At 48.3% G+C, this 19,623-nt stretch overlaps 1 protein-coding gene across 1 annotated transcript in view; it reads left to right on the top strand.

Annotated features, from left to right (window-relative positions):
* The first annotated feature begins 2,870 nt into the window (after positions 1-2,870).
* The window catches only part of SEMA6A (semaphorin 6A), a 122,920-nt gene continuing 106,167 nt past the window's right edge, over positions 2,871-19,623 (top strand). The window contains exon 1 of the mRNA XM_044916699.1: positions 2,871-3,129. The gene's annotated coding sequence lies outside the window, so the exon portion shown is untranslated. The remainder of the gene's footprint in view (positions 3,130-19,623) is intronic.

The raw sequence follows: 19,623 nt of genomic DNA, 5'->3' as shown, positions 1-19,623 counted from the left end.
TTAAGGCAGGCTTCTGGTAGCAAGTCTGAGGTGCACAGAAGGGGAAATGACATCATGAGGTTTCACTGGGCAGCCTCCCTACAGGTGCTCCCCTGAGGGCTTTGGGAGAGACACAATAGCTGGCTTTTCTTCCAGCTCTGGGAGCATCTCTCCCCTGGCTGGCAGGTGGAAATGTAATCTCACCTTGTCAGGACAGGATGGGCGCCTCATTGGATGGTGAAACTTTGAGATCTAACAATTGCCAGGAAGATTCTGGGTGGTATTTAGTAACCCTGTGAAAGTTAACTCAAATTCTTTTCTTCTTGTATTCCATAATTTAAAATCAGGTAAATTTAATCTCTCGCTTCTTCGCTCAGCGTTACCGCAAATTAAACATGCAAGTATTAATAATGGAAATAATTTCTCTTTAAAAACATATCCTGAAACTCGATGTGGGGCATTTCCAATAGATCCATAAAGCAAACAAGACAGCTTAATTGTTTGTTTCTCCAAGGAAAGAAGCTAAACCCGGAATTAATTTGGTTCAGCCTGTGAAACAATTCGTTTGCTCTGCCTAATTCTGCCAATTAAAGAACTTTTCCCAGACACAATTAGCATGTAAAGCAGCGGCAGAGAGCGAAGAAGGGGCCTCGACGATCGGGGCGGGGTGGAGGTGCCGGGCGAGAAACACTCCCCGGGGGCCTCTTGGTCTCGACCTTGGGACCGAGGGAGCGCGCCAGGCCCGCACGGACTAGCACCAGGACCCGGTTCGCAGTGGCCCTGCCGTCACCAGCCGAAATCCGGGCGTTAAATAGCGCAGCTGAGGATCAAGCCCGCCGGGCCCCGCGAGGGCACTTCCCCCAGTCCGGCTCGGATCCCAGAAAGACGTCGCGGAGCCGGCCCCCACCCCTGCCGCGGGAATGCGCAGCCGAGCCCGCCGCCCCCCACGCCCCTGTGCACGCTCCCGGAGCCCGCTCGCGTGCTGCGGGGGCTGCGCGCGCACCCAGGGCCGCCCCCCCCCCCCCCCCGCCACCCAGGATCTGTGGCTTTTGCTTGGGAAAGGTGGGGCTAGCGGCCCCTGCTGGCAGCTCTGGCGAACAGCAGAGAGCCTGACTTCCCTCACCGTTGTCGCCACCTTTTCCAGGTGGTTTGTGGAAAAAAAAAAATATATGGTAGATACAGGGTGTTGTCGCATGTGCATTTATTCTTCGTGAGTCCTCACGAGCAGCTGTCTGTACGTAACTTGGGTTCCCCGCAGGAACAGCAGAAAAGAGAACGTGGGTCCTGGCCCCAATTAGCGAACAGGTACAGTTTCTGATGCATCTACTTTTGAGGGCACTCGGCCTAAGGGCAAGTGAGACCCCGATCCTCCTCCCAATGATTTTCTCGGCCGGCCGACCCCATGACTGGTAAATACCGCTTGGAGAACTGCTTGGCCGCCCAGTGTTCCTCTCTGCAAAGGCTGTGGCTCCGGGCCCGCACCATCTGCGAAGCCCACTGGGGAGCGGGGCGTGCGGGCGCGGCGGGGAGCGAGCAGCGGCACGCGGGCGGGGGACACCGGACCAGTCGGCACAAGCCTGTAACTGCAAGGCTTTCTGGCGACTGCAAGTTCACGCGGCGGAGGAAGGCTGTGGCTGCCATTCTCCGTGTGATCCTAACAATAGCGCCGTGTAAGAAGTTGCGATGTACTTCTTCCACGAAGCTGTTGGATCCTCATTGCAATTGTCTGCGTCTTATTTCTGAAGTTTACTTATTTCTGAGGACAGTCCACACACTTTCTAAGTTTTAAAACAGATTATGGCTGTTGGTGGTAACACCATTCTTTGTACCACAATCTACGTGCTTACTTAACACGCTTTATTAACATGTTGTATTGCGCTAATAACTGTGTTCATTTCTTCGAGGTGTGTTTTTTTAACCGCACCGGCTTTTATCCAATGCATCTGGGTGCATAGAGCGTCCATCACTTCTGGAATCTACCTCTTGACACAGTAATCAGAATTAGAAAGGCTCATCGTTCACTTACCCTCATCCTTTAAAACTTTTCCATTTAAGAAAATCGATGACCAGATCCTTTCTTGTAACTCGCTCCTGCACTACGTCTATTTTTATTTATTTTTCTGATTTGGCAGGGCTCAGCAATGCTGTCCGGGATTTTTTTCTCTCTCTCTCTTTTTTCCCCCTTGCTAGAGCAGATGCGGGGGTGGGGGAAGCAGGGGCTGGGCTCTAGCCGGAGTCAACCCCACCGGGACCTCCACCCGGAGCGCGGCGGGGGCCGGGAATCGTGGTGGAAGGAGCCTCGCTGGCCAGTCCGTGCGAGGCTCCACCTGCAGCCACACCGCGCAGGTTCTCCCTCTCTCCGCCACGCTTCCTCACACTCACACACAAACACCATAGCCCTCCTCTGGGTCGGAGGAGACGCCAGCCAAAGGAGGCGGGGTTGCAGGAGGAGAGTCCGCTCTGCGCAATCCAGTCCGGGACTTGGCTCCGCCTGGGAGCCGCGGCCTCTCCAGTGACAGAGGAGTAGTGAGCGGCACCGGGTGAGGCTGCAGCCAACTCCGCTCCCCGCGCACTCGGCCGCCCAGGCGCTCGGGACGCAGTAGCGGCGCTTCTCCGCGGGGCCGCCCGCCCGCGATGCCCGCTTAGGAGCGGCGGCAGCGGCCAGCATCGCCACACCCGGGCAGCAGCGCTCGCGGTCGCAGAGCGGGGACTACAGCGTGCCCCCTGCCCCAGCCCCCACCCCGCCCCCCACCCTGAAATGACTTGTTAATCCGCGCGGACACCACCGAAGGGACTCACCGGAGTGGAATCCAAGTGGAATTTGGATTTGGAGAAGAGTTTCTTGAACATTTACTCCTTCCTTGTTGGGTTTTTTTTTCCTTTTCTTTTCTTTTCTTTTTTTTTTTTCCCTCTCCCCTTCTGCGCCTGTCACTGGAGATGAACACAGCGCGTTTGCTTCCCAGAAAGTAGTCGCCGCGACTGTTACCCCCAAAGAGAGGAGCACACATGTAGGAATGACAAAGGCTTGCAAAGGAGAGAGCGCAGCTTGCGGCCCGGAGAGATCTCCTCGATAATGGATTACTAAATGGGATACACGCTGTACCAGCCCGCTCCGAGCCCCGGCCGCCTGCCCGTCGATGCACCGAAAAGGTACGGCACGGGCGCCCCGGCGCGCCCCACCTCCCTGGCGGGTCGGCTGCAGCCAGAGGGTCCCGGGGCCGCGGCCGGCACGCGCTGTCGGCTTTGTGGTAGCTGCGTTTTATTTTGTCTGGTGTCTGTCTCCCGAGCGTTGCCCGGCCCTTGGGAGCAGTCGTGAGCCCAGCCCGCCGCTCCTCTCCGCCCTGTGCCCGGGAGACCGCCGGGCTCCGCGTCGCGAGCTTCCCCACCCGCGCCGCGCACACGCCCGGGCACCGCCCGGGACCGCGACCGCGCGGTGCTGCGTGGCTGGGGAATGTGTGTGCAGGACCCGGGGCTCGTCCTCACTTTCGGGCCAGCAGGGAGCAGAGAGGCTCCGAGAGGGTGGGATTCTCAGCAGCGCCCGGTCCTAATGCAAAGGCTGGGGAAAGGGTTCTGCCCTCGAGGGCTGGAGGACGTTGGGTAGAAGAGCGCTGTTTTCGCCCAGCTCCAGGTTTGGGTTCTGTGGTGGGAGAAGGGGTTCCGCAGAGAAAGCGAAGAGAATCTTTTGTTGTCCGCTCGGCGTCCGGGCTGGGCTCTGTGGAGTGCGGGAAACTTGTAATGGCCCTGGTACCCGTGCGCCCTGCCACTTGGTGACATCCCGGCTTTCGCGGCCGCTGGCACCAGAGGTTCCGGGCTTTGTTTGCTCGAATGAGTGCCCAGGAATGGTCTCCCCCCGGGGTGGCGCGGCGCCCCCCGCCCTGGGTCCTCTATGCCCCCGCTGCAGCTCCCTTCTGGCCGGCGAGGACAGCATCTGTCGCGGCTCCGTCCCCCTCTAGTACAGAGCCCGCCACGCTGAGGCTGGCGCCCGCTGCGCTGTTCCCCCAAATCTACGGGGTCCCTCTACGGAAAGGAGTTGTCTCTGGAGGGGGAAGGGTGGAAAGCCTTGCAAAGGATGACCCAGTGCTGGCTACCCAGACAAGGGCTCTGCCCGGGCCCCAGATTCTGGATGTCCGAACTACTCGCCGCGTCCTAGAGAGCTGCCTCGCGGGCAGTGGGGCGCTGGGGAGCTAACTCGACAGTGCCCACCCTCCCTGTATGACTCCGCTGGGTGGCAAGTGTCTCTGCTCCAGATTCTCTGCTTTTTTTCTCAGCTCCCCACTGTGGTATACGCTGCAAAGCAGAATCCTGAGGTCCGCTCTCTCCTCCCACGACCCGAGCGGTACACAGGGGGAGCCAGGGAGCAGTCCCGAACTTGCGCGTTTCGGGAAGGGAAACAGGATTCCGCTGTCTTTCCCGTTCCTTCGCCGCCTCGCCACCCCTCCGCCCAGCGCCTCCTCCTTTTCAGCACCGGGTCACTCGACCCGGCGCTTCTGGAAAGTTTCTCTGAAAGCTAGGGGCAGCGGGCACGACGGGCTGGGGCTCAGCGTGTGCAGCCCGCGGGAAACCGAATCCGGAGGGAAGCGGGTGGACCGCCCAGGACGCGGGGAGTTAGATGCTGGTCCACAGACAGTGGCTCCCCAGTCCAGCAGTCAGTTGGGCTGGGGTCTCAGCAATGCACTTGCTGGTCCAGCCGAGAAAGCGGTGGCGAGGCGGAGGGAAGGGAAGTTCAGGGGCAGGATTCAGGATGGTGGTGCGGCCACTGGACAGCGGCTGGCGCGCGGGTGCGTGTGGACACGGGGCTGGAACTCGCTGGCTTGTAAGCCCCAGTTCCAAGTGCAACATCCCCAGCCTCCCACCCCCACCCCCACCCCCACCCCGGTGCCCTGCGCATTTTTCCAGCCGGCGGATCTCCAGGGAGGAACGGAACAGGGAGCCAGGTGTTGCTGGAGCAGGGGAGGACCTGCTGTCTTCACAGCCAAGGAAAGCACTTAACAGCAGCGGCCGCCGGCCTGTATCGCACTGCGCAGCCCCAACGGCCGTTCCAGTCGGTCCTTGGGAGCAAGGTGGATGCTTTGAAAATGCGTGGCCACTCATGGCCGCGGTGGGATCGCTCTCTGCTTATGGGATCGCTCTCTGCTTATGCTGGATGGAAATCAAGTTGCTACTTACTGACTGTGTGATCCATGAAAAGGTTTAAAACACAGGCGAAGGCAAACACACACACACACACACACACACACACACAGGCAGATGGGTACACTGGTACGCACAACTTTCTTTGCCTCAAATCTGAAAAGATGTTTAACCCAGGTGCAGTATTCTGCCAGCAGGTCTCAAGAAAGCTATGTAATGCCCCCCAGCGCTGGTTTTTAAGTCTTTCCCCGGGTAGGAAGGTTGAGTGTCTTTGCCTTGTGTTTCTCTAATCCTGGTAATTGTCGGGCTTCCTTCAGACATACATCTTGGGCATCGAGTCCACTCTGATGGCAGGGGAAAGACTGTTGGTTCCAGACACATGAATCCTTTATTTAGGCTTTTTCCCCCAGTGTAAAGATGCCTGGGCTCGATTCTGAATGAAAATATTGTATTTTTACACCTTATCCAAATGGCTATGAGAGGTCAAGATTGCAAGCATTTTGTATATTTTTTTAATACCCTGTTTAGTCTGCATGGAGCAGTTTTATGATTTACAGTAAGCTTTGATTAAACTACTCCAGGCACCAAAGTTAATTATTAACCTAACCTTAAATACTGTGGCAGAACCGAGTCTCCACCTATTAATCTAAACTATCTGTTAAAAAATAATTGCACTATTTGAATCTGGTTTACCCATGCTTGTTGATATGGTGACTTTTATTTGACTCTTGAGTAACCCCCACTCTGTATTATGATTTCGGTTTTAGGATATTCTTGAATGAGGCACTTTGCAAACCAATCCGAAAGCAGAAAAGAATGGAGTATCAGGTTTAAAACCTCATTTCTGTGTTGTCTTTTTTCAAATGGATAGAAAGGGAGCACTCTAGTTCCTGTTTATTTACAGTGTTTGTGTGGTGACAGTCTTCCCAAAGTGTTGTGTGTTGCAACTATCACCCTGTAGAGATGGGCCATACTCTTCAATAATGCATATAATGCCATATTTAAATTTTAAGCAGCCACCCAAAAATCATTATCTCAGGAGCCATCTGCAGTATATACTTATTGGATAAAACATCTACATTTCAATAGGTTAAAAATTCCTAAGAACTGGAGTAGAAACCAAGTAAATGTTGAATAAATGAATGAAAGAAAGGGTCACACATAATTCACATTTCTCCACTTAGAGTGGACCTATCGTTTTCCCCCCTACAGTGGCTTCAAGTGAGTGGTTCTTATAAAGTGGCAATAAGTGCAACTCTATTTACACACACAGTGACACACATACACAAACACACAGCCCTCAAGTTCTTTCCAAGTCTAGTGAATGCTTTTCCCATCATTAAAAAAATATAGCATTTGCATTTTGAGTAGGCGGATAACATTGCTTAGTATGTTGAATCAAAGGATAGCAAGAATTAGAAGACTGTTATCTTCATTGAATAAAAATAAGCCACCCAAATTAAGAACTTGTATTAAATTCAAAATAAATACTCATGCCTTAAAAGCAAATGGGTAATTGCACTCCCATATGAAATAGAAGGAAAAATACTGTTTTGAACAAGGAAGTAAGGCAGATACTTTACTATGTGTACATAGTGGTTCAGCTCTTTTCTGAGCAGGACAAAAGAGTGATCACGGGAGAAGAAGTTTTTTAGAACTAGATTGCCAAAAGCGAATATATTCTCCCATCTTATTTGTTTGCAGAAAGGAATCACAGAACAAGCCAAACTAATTGCAAATGCTTTAATTAAGCATCTGCCGTTTGCAACAGCATAAAGCCTGAGAGAGGCTTCCTGTATCTCTGGCCCAGTGGTCTAAGGCACCAGACTCAAGCTTCGCTTCTCTCTGCCTCTCCTGCCCCAGGTTGAGAAAATTTATTATCCTCCTCTCAGAGAGGGTGTTCCCTGGGTGTTCCCACTTCCAGAGGAAGGTGGAGCCCGGGAACACCCTCCCGGATCAGTGTCCCCCACTCTTTTGAGGGACCCTGGAGCCGAGTTGTCTCGGAAACATTTCCATTCCAGAGTGAAGGCTTTTCTCATCAACTGAGCTATTCTCTGCTGGCAACCACACTGGTGGCCTCCTGGGGATATGGTAAGGTAGGGGAGGGAGGGAGGCTTTTAATCCCTCTGAAATGGGCAAGTAAGATGTCATACCGCACAAACCTCAAGGGGAGAAGGGCGTACAGGATACTTCTCAGCATGGGACTATTATAGTAGAGCAAAAACACAAGGGTATCCTGCTTTGCGAAGCAGGTGAGTTCTTGCAAAACTTACTGATTAGAGTAATTCTAATTACACTAATGGAAAGTGTCCTATACAAGGGTCAGGACTCACCACAGTGTTTCCCAAGTAACCTCTTGAGCCCAGACCTCTCTCTCCTGGGTCTCTCAAATAGTAAATCCTACAGGGTAGGTAGCTCTTCTTGGCTCTAAAAGGCGTCTCAAACTTAACATGTTCAGAGCACCCCGTTCTGGATCTCTTTCCCCCAGGTATGCTTTTCTTATCATCTTCTCCATCTAGGTAAATGGCAGTGCCATCCCTGGAGTCGCTCACATGTGAAAACTTAAGGAGTTACCCTTGACTCTTATTGCAGGCCCCCATCCACCCCAGCAGCCATGCTGCTGGCCCCTCCTTCCGAAAGCACACAGGCCTCCTCCAACTCTTTCATCTCTGGGGCCCTCACCTGGCCAAGCCACAGGGTTACTGTGCCAGCCTCCCAACTAGTCCCCCTGCTTTTGCTCTTGGCCCCCTACAGACTATGCTCAACACAGCAGCCAAAGTGATTTTTTTTTTTTTTAATCAAAGCCAGATTAGATCACTCCCGCTCAGATGCTTTCCCATCTTCTTCCAATAGAGAAGCCAAAGTCCGACCTACATCCTTTGTGGCCCTACACGATCTGCGCTCCCGTCCCCACCTCTCGGATCTCCACCCCTCTTCGGGGTTACATGAATATGCCTGGCGTGTGCTCTTTACCCTTGCCCTTCCATGGCCTGGGATGACTCCTTCCCTAGATAGCTGTGTGCCTTGCTCCTCACACACTTGAGGTCTCTGCAAATGTCACTCTCACCCTGAAGCCTTGTCTGATTATCTTATTTACTCCACCCTTTTCCCCAAGGCTTCCTACCCCGCTGGCCTGCCTCATTTTTTTCCCTTCTCATTTTTTACAGCCTGACAGACTATATGTTGTTCTCGTTTATCTTCTGTCTTCCACTACAGCATAATGCCACAAGGAAAAACTTTTTCATGTGTTAGTGCTTCATCTCACCTAAACCTGTGCCTGGCACACCATAGGCCCTACATAACAAGTATTTGTTCAATCAATTAATTGATTAATCAATCAAAAAAAGAGTGACTCTTTTTGCAAGCATCTAATCTTTCTCTTTTATCTGCTCTTATAAATACTTCGTGTGTGTGTGTGTGTGTGTGCACGCGTGTGTGAGAGACACCGTCTTCCCTGTGCACAGGTGATCTGTCTCATGCACCATTAGCAGAACATTCACTGAGGGTTGTTTTCCCAGTCTTGGTGATGGATTGGAGCCTGCTCATTCCCACACTCTCACCCAGTCCCCTTTTGTGGCCAAAAGCACACATCTGTGGGACACCTGGCTGGAGCTGGAGGGAATGAGAGTTAGGTAAAAAGCAACTTACCAAGAAACAGAGCTAGGAAGACAGCCAGCACTTATGGGGATTGAGCTTTTGACCTTGGCCTCATTTGTTCTGCATTCTAACCACTGGCCACAGAACTGTTGTGCTTTTTTGGAGTTTGCTGATGGTCCTTTTTAAAATTCACCTTTCTGGCAGGAGAAGATAGTATGCTTATGAACCCACATTTCTGCCTTGTACTGTGGTAACTACAGTTGAAGATCCTGTACTTGGATGTCCTGAGTTCCAGACTCTCACTACCTCGGATGAACCACCTAACCTCTCTGAAGCCGCATTATTTTCAACAAAATTTGTGAATGGTAAACCTATGCTTCCCACCTTGTAGGACCGCTGGGAGAATAATATGAAATCACAAATGTGAATGTATTCAGTAAGAGATGAAATGCACTCTGAAAACTTGGAGAATCTGATGCTAATTCCTTTCTCCCCACCCCAGACCCTGGGCCGAGCAGAGATCTTGCTTCATCGTCTTCTAAATCATAAAAGAGAAATTATGTTCTGTGGATGTCACATTTTCGTATAAACCACATTATGAAATTAAGTAAGATCCTCAAATTCATTGGAAATTCACAGTCTTCACTGAGCAGCAACTCTATCCATCAGAAGGCCAACCGCCTAAAGTGACGATGGCTTTCAGTGTGACCATTAAAGCGGGCAAGGTCACGGGCATGGCATTCTGCCAGGCATTAGAAAAAGTAAGGGCATTGCTTTTGCTGAGGTAGGTCCTAAAACAGTTCATGTCAGTGTAAGCATTAACGTAGGACAGACGTGTCAGGGTGAAGCAGGGGTAGGAGGAAAGGAGTTTGGATCCTTGCCATAACAAGGGCAAATTCACCAAGATTTTGAGACAGCGGGTTTATAAATGTGGAGGGACGGTCTGGGGAAGGCAGTGGGCAGCGAAAGGGACAATGCAGAGACCACACTTCTTAGGCAGACACAACACACTGGGATTTGCATCTTAATTTTCTTTTTCTTTCTTTTTTTTTTTTTTTGCCAATTACAAAGAGCGTGACTTTGAGCCAGTCACTTCTCTGCCTCAGTTTCCGTCTATCCGTAAGATGCTAGTAGGATGCTAATGTTGTGGTTGTTGAGAAGAGTAAATACGATAACATCTGTAAAATTCACAGCCCAATGCGTGGCACACGATACTCACTCATTAAATATTAGGTGTTATTTTTATTTGGGTGACAGAAGTCAGGGAGGGTGCCCTGTTGGGGAGAGTAAAAAGCGTAACAGACAGAGAGGGTACAAAGGAAGCCACCTCTGGACCAGAAATGAACATTCCCATGCGGGCTGGCCCTGGTGACGGGGGTTTTCGGCTGGGAAGCGTGTGAACAAGTCACTGGCATGGGAAGAGGAGACGTGATCCTTTTCCTGACTTTGGATGTTGAAATCTCACACCCAGAATATGGAAGAAAAAGCATTATACCAATAAAACCACTGCCCACAGTATAAGACTTTACATTAGATGACGGCTTAAAAAAAAAAAAAAAAAGGATGGCCTTCACTTACTAACATCTAAAAATAAAATACACAGTCTGCACGCACTTGAGAATCTGAGAGCAGCCCGTCATGTTGGTTCAGGGACGAGTGGAACTGACCCCAAGGACCCTACCTGTCATAGGAGAGAAGCTTGTCGGCTGATGGCTCCAGGAGGCTATGGCTGGGACTTCTGCCAGAGGGCTTTCGTAGTGGCCATCCATACACTTGCTGGGTCACTCTTCCCTGGCCAAACCTGAAATCAGTTTGCGAGAGCAGTGAGTCTCCCCGCAGAAGCAAAACACTACCTTCCGCACCAAACGTAGCAAGTAGTTAGTTGGCTGACCCGAAGAGAGCTAGTATTTACTGACTGGTACACTGCCCTATTACCTGACATCGGACTCAAATGATAGTCATACAAGTTCTTATCAGTGAGAAGAATCTCACTCCTAAAAGGCACAGCAGAAGGGGCAATAAATTGGTATGATCACCACATTGCCCTGACGGACTCCTCCTTGCACCCAGGGGGAACAAGACTCCCTCCCTGGCCTAGAATTACAGCTATTTTCATCCCGGAGGAAAAAAAAAAATGCCTCTTAAACTTTGTAAGTGGAAAAAGGATGTCAAGAGAGTGAAATAAATCAGCAATTAACATGCCCCAAAGGCTGAAGGGCCAGGTCTTCCTAGCAGCAAGTGTGCTGACTAAGGCTCTGAAAATATTGTTAGACGGGTATTTGCACCGACGGCCCGTGGACCTGAGGCTTTCACTGAACACGACTCGGCACTTTCTAGTGGTTTCCAACTAACCTATAACTGCCATCTGTGGAAAATTTAATTCAAAGAATCCATGCCAATTAAAAAATTTGAGAAGATCTCTAAAGCGGATGCTCTTTTCACCCCTATCTCGTCCCTTCGGCCTTCCTACGTGTTTAAAACCAAGCGTTTGCCATGATTTGATTGGAAGCGTTTCTAGAATACAACAGGATCTGTCACTGAACACAGTGAAAACATGCCGCCGGAAAACCAACATTTTAGGAACTGGGAAGAAATGAAGAATATATTAATTACGGCTGGACGTTAGATAAGAGTTTTATAGACAAGCTTTCTGTGATGGGCCCATTCTTCTTTCCTTTTTCCTATTCCTGAAGCTTTCTTTAAGAAGAGTATTCAATCTTTTCATTAATATTGCAGCGACTCCAATGCTTCCCCACCCCACCCCCCAGACTCCTACTGTCCTTGAGTGAGGAAACTGAGAGAATACTGATTGAGCTGGTGAATGGAAACGTTCCTTTCCTGAAAATGGAATGCTTTATGAAAAACTGCATTCCACACACACACACACACACACACACACAAAACCCCACTCAAACAATCCAACAACTGTCTCTCCTCCTTTTTACCCCGGAGAACCACAGGACTCCATTCACATATTTTGGTGTTTGAATGCATTTGTTCTTAAGCCTCAAATACCCAGGTGGAAAACCAGTCTAGTAAGCCTTTCGTTATTCCAAAAACGTGAGCATCCGAGTTACTAAGAACATTCTCATCTCTGCATGGCGAGCAATAAATAGAAACCGAATTGTTTATAGCTCTCTAAACTGGAGTCTATGCAGCAGAATGGCAGTTGGGTGGATTTTTACAAGGAGAATACTTGTAAGTGGTTTGCAAGATGGATTCCGTGCTAATTCTTCTCGCATCATGAATGATGGCCCTAGCTAGACACTGTCGCTGGGATCTTCATCTATTAATCATGGAGGCTGCTTTCTTATTCGGTTGCCATAGTTTCAGTGCCTCAGATAGTGTTGGGGCGTCTTGGGAAAGGTTTGAGATAGACTGGGGCTTGCAAGCCTTGCAGTTATTTTGGTGGTGGTGGTGCTCTGAAAGAACCGAAAAACCACCTCTCGTGTAATTCAGGGTTGTATTGAAAGAGGCAACTTCTGAGTGTCTCTCTGGACCTTGTTATGTGCACATCCAGCTGGTATTTACTCTAGGATTTGCCTCTTGCTCAGTCCTGCTGGTAAAAAAAAAAAAAAAAAAATTACCGTCCAGGGATTGATGTCACTTTCATCTTTCGACAAGAAAGCCAAAGGGTGCAAGCTCTTCATTACGGCTCTTCACCAGCGTGGAGGTAAATGAGGGCATTCACGGCTTGGCTCAAAATTTCAGGTTCATAATTCGGCTTCAGCTCTGCAGATGGCTAAATAAATACGATGACCTCAGGAGGGCTGTATGCTGTGCTCTGGCATGGCCATGGAAACGTTCTGTGCTTTACCCCAGGTTTAACCCCTGTTATCTTTTAAGGTTGGCACACATTGCTAAGGAGTTAGACTATTTCACCACATTTGGCGACAGCGGCCCAGAGGGCTACTGCTTTGTTAGCTCTTGGGTCCGTGAGCGTTTCTTTCCTTTCTGTAATCCTCATCCTTGGCTGTTTTGAGTTAGGTCTGCGATTCGGGGATGATCAGGAAGAGCTGTCCAGTTGTGTATATGTTGGGCGACCGAGTCAAGGAAAGACGGGGGGGGGGGGGGGGGGGTAGGCGTAAGTTGCTGCGAGAAGGAGATAGACACACTCAGTGACTTATGTGCTTCGTGGGGGATGTAGAACACAGCTTTCCTTTGTTAGGGACATTTGACCTTGTGTAACAGATACTGGTGCCCTTCTTAATGCTTTAGTTCCCATTTCTCAAGTGGACTTTCAAGGACTCCTACCACCCTAAGCCAAGCCATTTCATTCCATTTGTGGATTAAAACATAAAATAAAACCACCTCACACTTGAAGCAAACAGCACTGAATTCTGAATTCAGGACATGCGAGGCATCAGATACAAACCCCGGGCAGATTCACAGGAAGAAAACCTTGAATTCATTATAAATGGGTCTCATCTAGAAAATTAGTCACTTTTTTTCTTTACTAGAAGATGACTGGTTTTTATTGCAGGGTGAGCTTCAAAGCAGCCGTTTTAAATTTCCCCAGATCCAGCCTGCCAAAATTTTTGCATAAGATCAACAAGCATTTTTAATGCACGTGCCTATTATATTGACCCCTCCCCTGTGCAACCACACTAAATGATTGATTTTAGAGGCCAATAATTTCAAGTAAATTAAAAGGATAACATGGCCTTAATTGCTACTGGCTTCACCAGGATTCTGGGCACCGGAATTCCTTGAGGAGAAACACTTTTAAGTGTCACAGCAGTTTCTGATCATGTGGTCTGGTTTAGCCATAGGCTGCAATTACCCGTGCCCCACCCCCCAAGCCTTTCTCCCCCTCCCCCTTCCCATATCTCTGGGAAGCAAAGAAAACATGCATTTGTAAATTCAATATGATGGACCTCTGATTATTCGGCAGGGTAAGAAATAGGTCTTGCTCCTTTTACAGTATTCTCCTCCGTGAGTTGTTTTTGGTTTTGGGGGTTTTTCTAAAAGGCCTAGTGATGGGGAGGACATATTTCAGATGAGAAGCTTTTTTTTCATTGGAAGAAGAGTTTGGGTGAATCCAATCGAATTGCTCTTGGCAATAACAAGCTTGTGATTACTCTTTGGTGTCCAGGCAGACACAGCACTGTACACATAGCCTACAGAAAAGTAAGCAGTACTTTTGTATGAATGTCAGTCAGATACAATGTGGACTTTAATTAACCTTAATTAATGATTTCTGATTGCAGATTTTTCTTTTGTGCCTCCAGGACGCCAATGCCTTGGAGGCTGTATTTTGGTGGAACATTTCCAGACAGCAGTGACTTGAACATGCTTCCGCTATCTTTGCCGTGCAAACCATACTAGGTTCTTCTGTGAAAAATGTGATTCTGTATCATTTGCAAAATGGTCATGCAAAGGAAGAAGTATCACTTGAGGGACAACTGAAATTTATAAGTGAGACAGAGCACTTCTAATCTTTGGGGGAACCACTTTTCATTTTAAAGGAATTTCCTTATCAACACTGATAGTTACTGGCTCCTAGGGGGACCCGAGGCCCTTTCTCCCCAAGATTGAATGGGACTTCGAGTTCTTTCAAATGAAAGAACTGGGGGCCGTGGGCCAAGTGGGATTTCCTTCGCCCCAAAGTACCTGTTACCACGTGCTGAACGTTAATGACCAGGGAATACTGTAAGCACGGGAGAGAAATAGGTCCTACTTTTGGTTAAAAGTACTTTTTCCTGTGTCATGAGTTCTACAACAAATATCAAGAAGCTGAATTACCGTGTTAATGCGCTACTTATGTTCAACTTTTAACGAGAGGGTCTAATAAAAGTTAGATACCATATATTAATTAGATATATTGTAAATTTCTTATTAATTAAATTTCTGTGTGAAAAATCATTCTGTAGCTTATATGAAATTCTAATAGCATATAGCCCATCTACTTTACCATAATTTGTGCTTATGAATTATAAATGCTTAACTTTTACAGCTAAGCTTACCAATCTATAAGCATCATAATGAGATATTACCTAAGTTAAATTGATCTGTCATATTTGCTGTACTGTGTTCTAGGGTAGTGATTATCTAAGATAATTTTCAAGATGGCTGTCCTGTTACATGCAACCATGTTGTATGCAACATGGTTTACTTTTAGTGGAAATAAAATCAACCCAAGATCCCATGCTTGCCCAGCCAAGGGGGATGCTGATGATATCAAAAGTAGAAAGAACAGAGTAGTTTCCTGTGTAACCAAGAAAAAAAGGTAACAAACATCCATTGGAGACTTTTCTCTTTAAAGGGATGTACAGAGTACAGGGAAAGGTTTTCTATTCAAAAGTCAACTTTTATCTACAAGGTGTTTCCTCTCATTTGTGGCAAAGGGAAGTTCACCATGTTGAATATGCTGATTAATTAATTCTCGTGGGATATCTTGGAGGGTGGAGCTTTTGTTCCCATATTTTGTCATGTCCAGAACATAAGACCTGTTAATATTGCCCAAACACATCCGCTCCTGAGAATGAAAAGGACAACATAATTGCCTTTGCTGTTAGAAAACAGCCATAGCCAGCTCCCCAGCAGCTCCTACAACTGCCAGGTGTGCAAGAGAAGGCTTTGAAATGTTGTGAATAGCTTGACATTATCACAGTGTCATTGAAATGCAAATTCTTCTGAGCAGAACTTGAAAAGGTTTTAAATGTAGGACTAGGACAATATGGGTTCTTGCTTTTTGTCGACCATACCTAGTGGTAACTCAGAGTGCTTCTTCTATTAAAAGGAATCGTAACTCATTTGCATATTTTGTTGTTTCTCACTGCCTGTGTTTCAAGTGAAGACACACCCTCCCCGGATGGCATCTTTTGGGGGAGAGGAGGGACCGGCTTCCCGCAAGGAGGTGCAAACACAGGACTGTTTTGCCTAGGAAGGCTATGGCATTCCGAAATCAGGCTAGCTGATAACCATCAACATCCACAGTAAATAACAGTGTTATTATGACTAATAAAGACCTTATTTATAAGGATATTTTTCAAGGTGCTTTTATAAACATTGCCTCACTGGGTATCATTACAACCGGGGTTAGGCAGGGCAGGGATTATGATGCTCAATTTAAAGATGAGATAGCCGAGGTTCAAAGAATCAAATAATTTGCCTGGGTATGCCTCCAGTGAGGGAAGGGCTTGGGACAGGGTTGCCAACCTTCTGAACCCGAGTTCTGTGTTCCTGCACGTCACTGTATTGTCTCCTCAGTACTTAAACAATTCTGAAAAACAATTACAGCCTCCCAAGCACGCACGCTGTCACATTCTGCCTATTACACAGGTTGAACAGTGACAGACAAGTTCAGAAGTAGTTTTCTGAGGGGCGCCTGGGCGACTCAGTCGGTTAAGCATCTGCCTTCGGCTCAGGTCATGATCCCAGGGTCCTGGGATGGAGCCCCGCGTCGGGCTCCCTGCTCCGCGGGAAGCCTGCTTCTCCCTTGCCCTCTGCCTGCCGCTCCCCCTGCTTGTTCTCTCTCTCTCTCAAATAAAAAATAATAATAATAATTAAAAAAAAAAAAAAGAAGTAGCTTTGTCACTGTCTCAGGGGCTGGAGGGTCCTGTAAAAGATGAACTGAAAAATGGAGGATCTTTGAGGATGTTTTTGATGGGGATTCTGGTCCTATTTTATAGAAGGGACATAAATAAACAGCGACATCAAGGTGCAAACTCTGACCCTGGAGCAGAGCAGATCTGGGGGGGCAGAAGGTTGAACCGGGTATTCTGGCAGGAATATCCTCCTGGGGCTCGTAACTTGTACCTAATAAAGCAGGCACACATTCCTAGCAAGGAGTAAATAGACCGTCGTGGTCGACGAGGGTAGATCTTCCCTCCGACAAAGGTCATTTTCTTCTCTGGTCCCTGCTACCAAGTCTAGTGGAAGCAGCAGAAGTACAGGTAGCGCTTGGTCCGGCAAGTTCCGGATACTGCAGAGACCCCGTGGTGACCTAGTTCAGAATGCACTCATGATACAGGCCAGATCCTGGGCCCACATTCTAGCAAGGAAGGTAGATACGTGGAAAATCACTTTGGTGTAAGGTCTGACGGTTCTCCATCCCTAAAGCAGAGCGTGTTTGCTAAGCTGAGGTCCTTAGCTAAGGATGCTAAGAAGGACAGGCAGGAGAGCTCCACGCAGGCAGCCGAGAGGTGAGGTGGGACTTTGCGAAGGAGGAGGCATCTGAGTTGTGTAAAGGAGACTTCAGGAGGTGGGAGTGGAGGGGAGGAAGAGCCGTGGGTCTAAGGGAAGAGCACGAGCGAAGGCCCAAGGCAGGGAAATGGAGACCTTGGTGCCCGAGCAGCAGGGGGGTCCTCCTGGTCACTGGGGATGTGGCATGGAAGCCTGGGGACGGGGGAGATTGAGAGCTCCCTGCGGAGGGCTCTCCCCGGCTCAAGAGGGGGGCCCCGAGCTGCAGGCGGTTGAAGCTTCTCAGCAAGAAGATGACATCATCAGATGTGTGTTTTAGAAACATAAATCTGCTAGCACTGGGAGTAGAAAAAAGGAACCAGATTCGGAGTGTGTTGGCGAGATACAGCCGCCAGGACGTAAGGACCAGTTGGCCGTGGGGGGTAAGGAAGGAGAAGGAGGAAAAACGGCTCCACGCTGTCCTATCGGGGGACGGAGAGGACAGTGGGGGCCAGTGGAACTCAGGTTTATAGACAAGAGTTCACATTTCACATACCCCGTATTTAAATGACACATAATAGGCCAGACACCAAAGCCTAGCCCTACTGTGCTCACACCCAGCTCTGTAAAGGGAGCGCTAAAGATGTCGAAATTCAGAGCGTTTCAACTGTCACATTTGGTCTTGGCAGCTGGGGCCACTTTCTCCCACATTAGGAAGGTTAATACCATAATAGGAGGTGGATAATCTGAGGAAAACTGAAGCACCACCCAGCGCATCTATAAAAACGGGTTACATAAGCGCAGGAGTGGTGAGTGCTGATGGTGTGCGCATGTGAGATCAGATACCAAGCCATCCGCTCCTGTCCCTTTCATTCTGAACAATTTTACTTCATACAAGTGTTTGAGCTCTGGAATTAGACATACATGGGCTGGTCCCTTCCTCCCCACCCCACTCGGTGCAGGGCATATGGTATATGTGTTTGCCTGGTGCAACTGAAGTGTTACAGATGATGTAATTCACAAAACACAAATAACACCTAAATTGTGTTGTTTATTTAATAACACAGTGTTCGCAGACAGCGAGGCCTTATCTGCTAAAATTGGACACTGCTTATGTAGTGGAAGAAAAAAATGTGTTTAATAAGATTTCACTTAGGAAGAAATAAATCTTCATTACATCAGTGGTTGAGGTGTCATGGGTTTTGGTTTCAACCTTTAAACAAGGGTCAATATAGCATAGCTGTCCAGCAGAACCCCCCAATGTCTTTAAGGGTTGAAAATAACTAATACTGGGCGCCTGGGTGGCTCAGTTGGTTAAGCGACTGCCTTCGGCTCAGGTCATGATCCTGGAGTCCCGGGATCGAGTCCCGCATCGGGCTCCCTGCTCAGCGGGGAGTCTGCTCCTCCCTCTGACCCTCCCCCCTCTCATGTGCTCTCTGTCTCTCTCATTCTCTCTCTCTCAAATAAATAAATAAAATCTTAAAAAAAAAAGAAAGAAAGAAAGAAAATAACTAATACTAACGCTATGAAAAAGAATCCTAAAAAAATGGAGGTTCTATATTTACCCTTCACATCACATTCTTCTTTCAGGGGTTTCTAAATACAACTTGTAATGGGAAAGTTTTCTTCTATATTTTAAGAAGAGGTTGAATAACAGAAGTGAAACGAAACAGGATGAGTCTCATCAGGCAGCTCTAACAAACTAAGTGAGTTTCTAGAAAGGAGACAAGTTTCATAAATTTGCTTTCAGGTCTTATTTTTAAAGTCCAGTTCAAATGAAACATTAAGGAGTCATTTCATTATGCGGGGACCCCGTAGATGAGTTGGTGTCAGAATGCTGAGAGACCGAACCATAGATTATTTACCTATTGGCATTTGCCCAATTATTGTTTTGGTATCCGATTACTTGTTTCCAACTTGTAGGCTGCCCTCTAGTGTTACTTAATCTCAACACAACCACTTTTGTTTAGCTCCCATGAAAGGTGAAAACACATACACAGAATCCCACCGGCTAGTCAGCAGTAAACCCAACCCCGATAGACACCGTCTCTAAATACAGCATCAAGAGGCTTATGATGCCTGGTTTGAAACATTGTGAACAAACCTGAAGGTGCCCATCACCAAAGCTCTTGATGGCACACAGGACTCTAGTGTCCGGAGAAATACACACCCTGATGACGTGTGCCCTGAAGTCGAACTCCCGAATACGAAGTCAAACACTGCACAAGAAGTGTTAGGACATTACTGATTTCACTTATATGTTCTGTGTGTGTGTGTGTGTGTGTGTGCAGATACAACGTTGGCATTCTCAGCGGGCTCAGAAGGGAACGTGACGAGGTCCCAAGTACATCCAGCTCATAGCAGTGGAACGACTGACAGGAATTCAATAAAAATGGTTACTGATGACCATGAGGGTCTCCCTATGGTTTTGAGATTTCCATCAGGAAGAACAAGACCACAGAAATGCTAGACACACAGAGAGTGAAGCTGAGGGTCAACATTCCACTTGGGAGGCAACTTCTTTTCTTCTAAAGGGCTGATATGAGGGAGTAGTTAAAAGTATGAGCTCTGGGGGCACCTGGGTGGCTCAGTCTGCCTTCGGCTCAGGTCATGACCCCAGGGTCCTGGGATGGAGCCCCGCATTGGGCTCCCTGCTCCATGGGGAGCCTGCTTCTCCCTCTGCGCCTCTCTCTCTGTCTCTTATGAATAAATAAATAAAATCTTAAAAAAAAATGAGCTATGGAGTTTCCTATTCTACTGGCTGAGATGGTGGGGAAGTTACTTAAGCTCTCT

This window comes from Neomonachus schauinslandi, chromosome 7 (genome assembly GCF_002201575.2).
Source record: "Neomonachus schauinslandi chromosome 7, ASM220157v2, whole genome shotgun sequence".
Lineage (NCBI taxonomy): Eukaryota > Metazoa > Chordata > Mammalia > Carnivora > Phocidae > Neomonachus > Neomonachus schauinslandi.
Note: the sequence above shows the minus strand (reverse complement) of the source record. Positions and strands in the feature narration are given on the sequence as shown.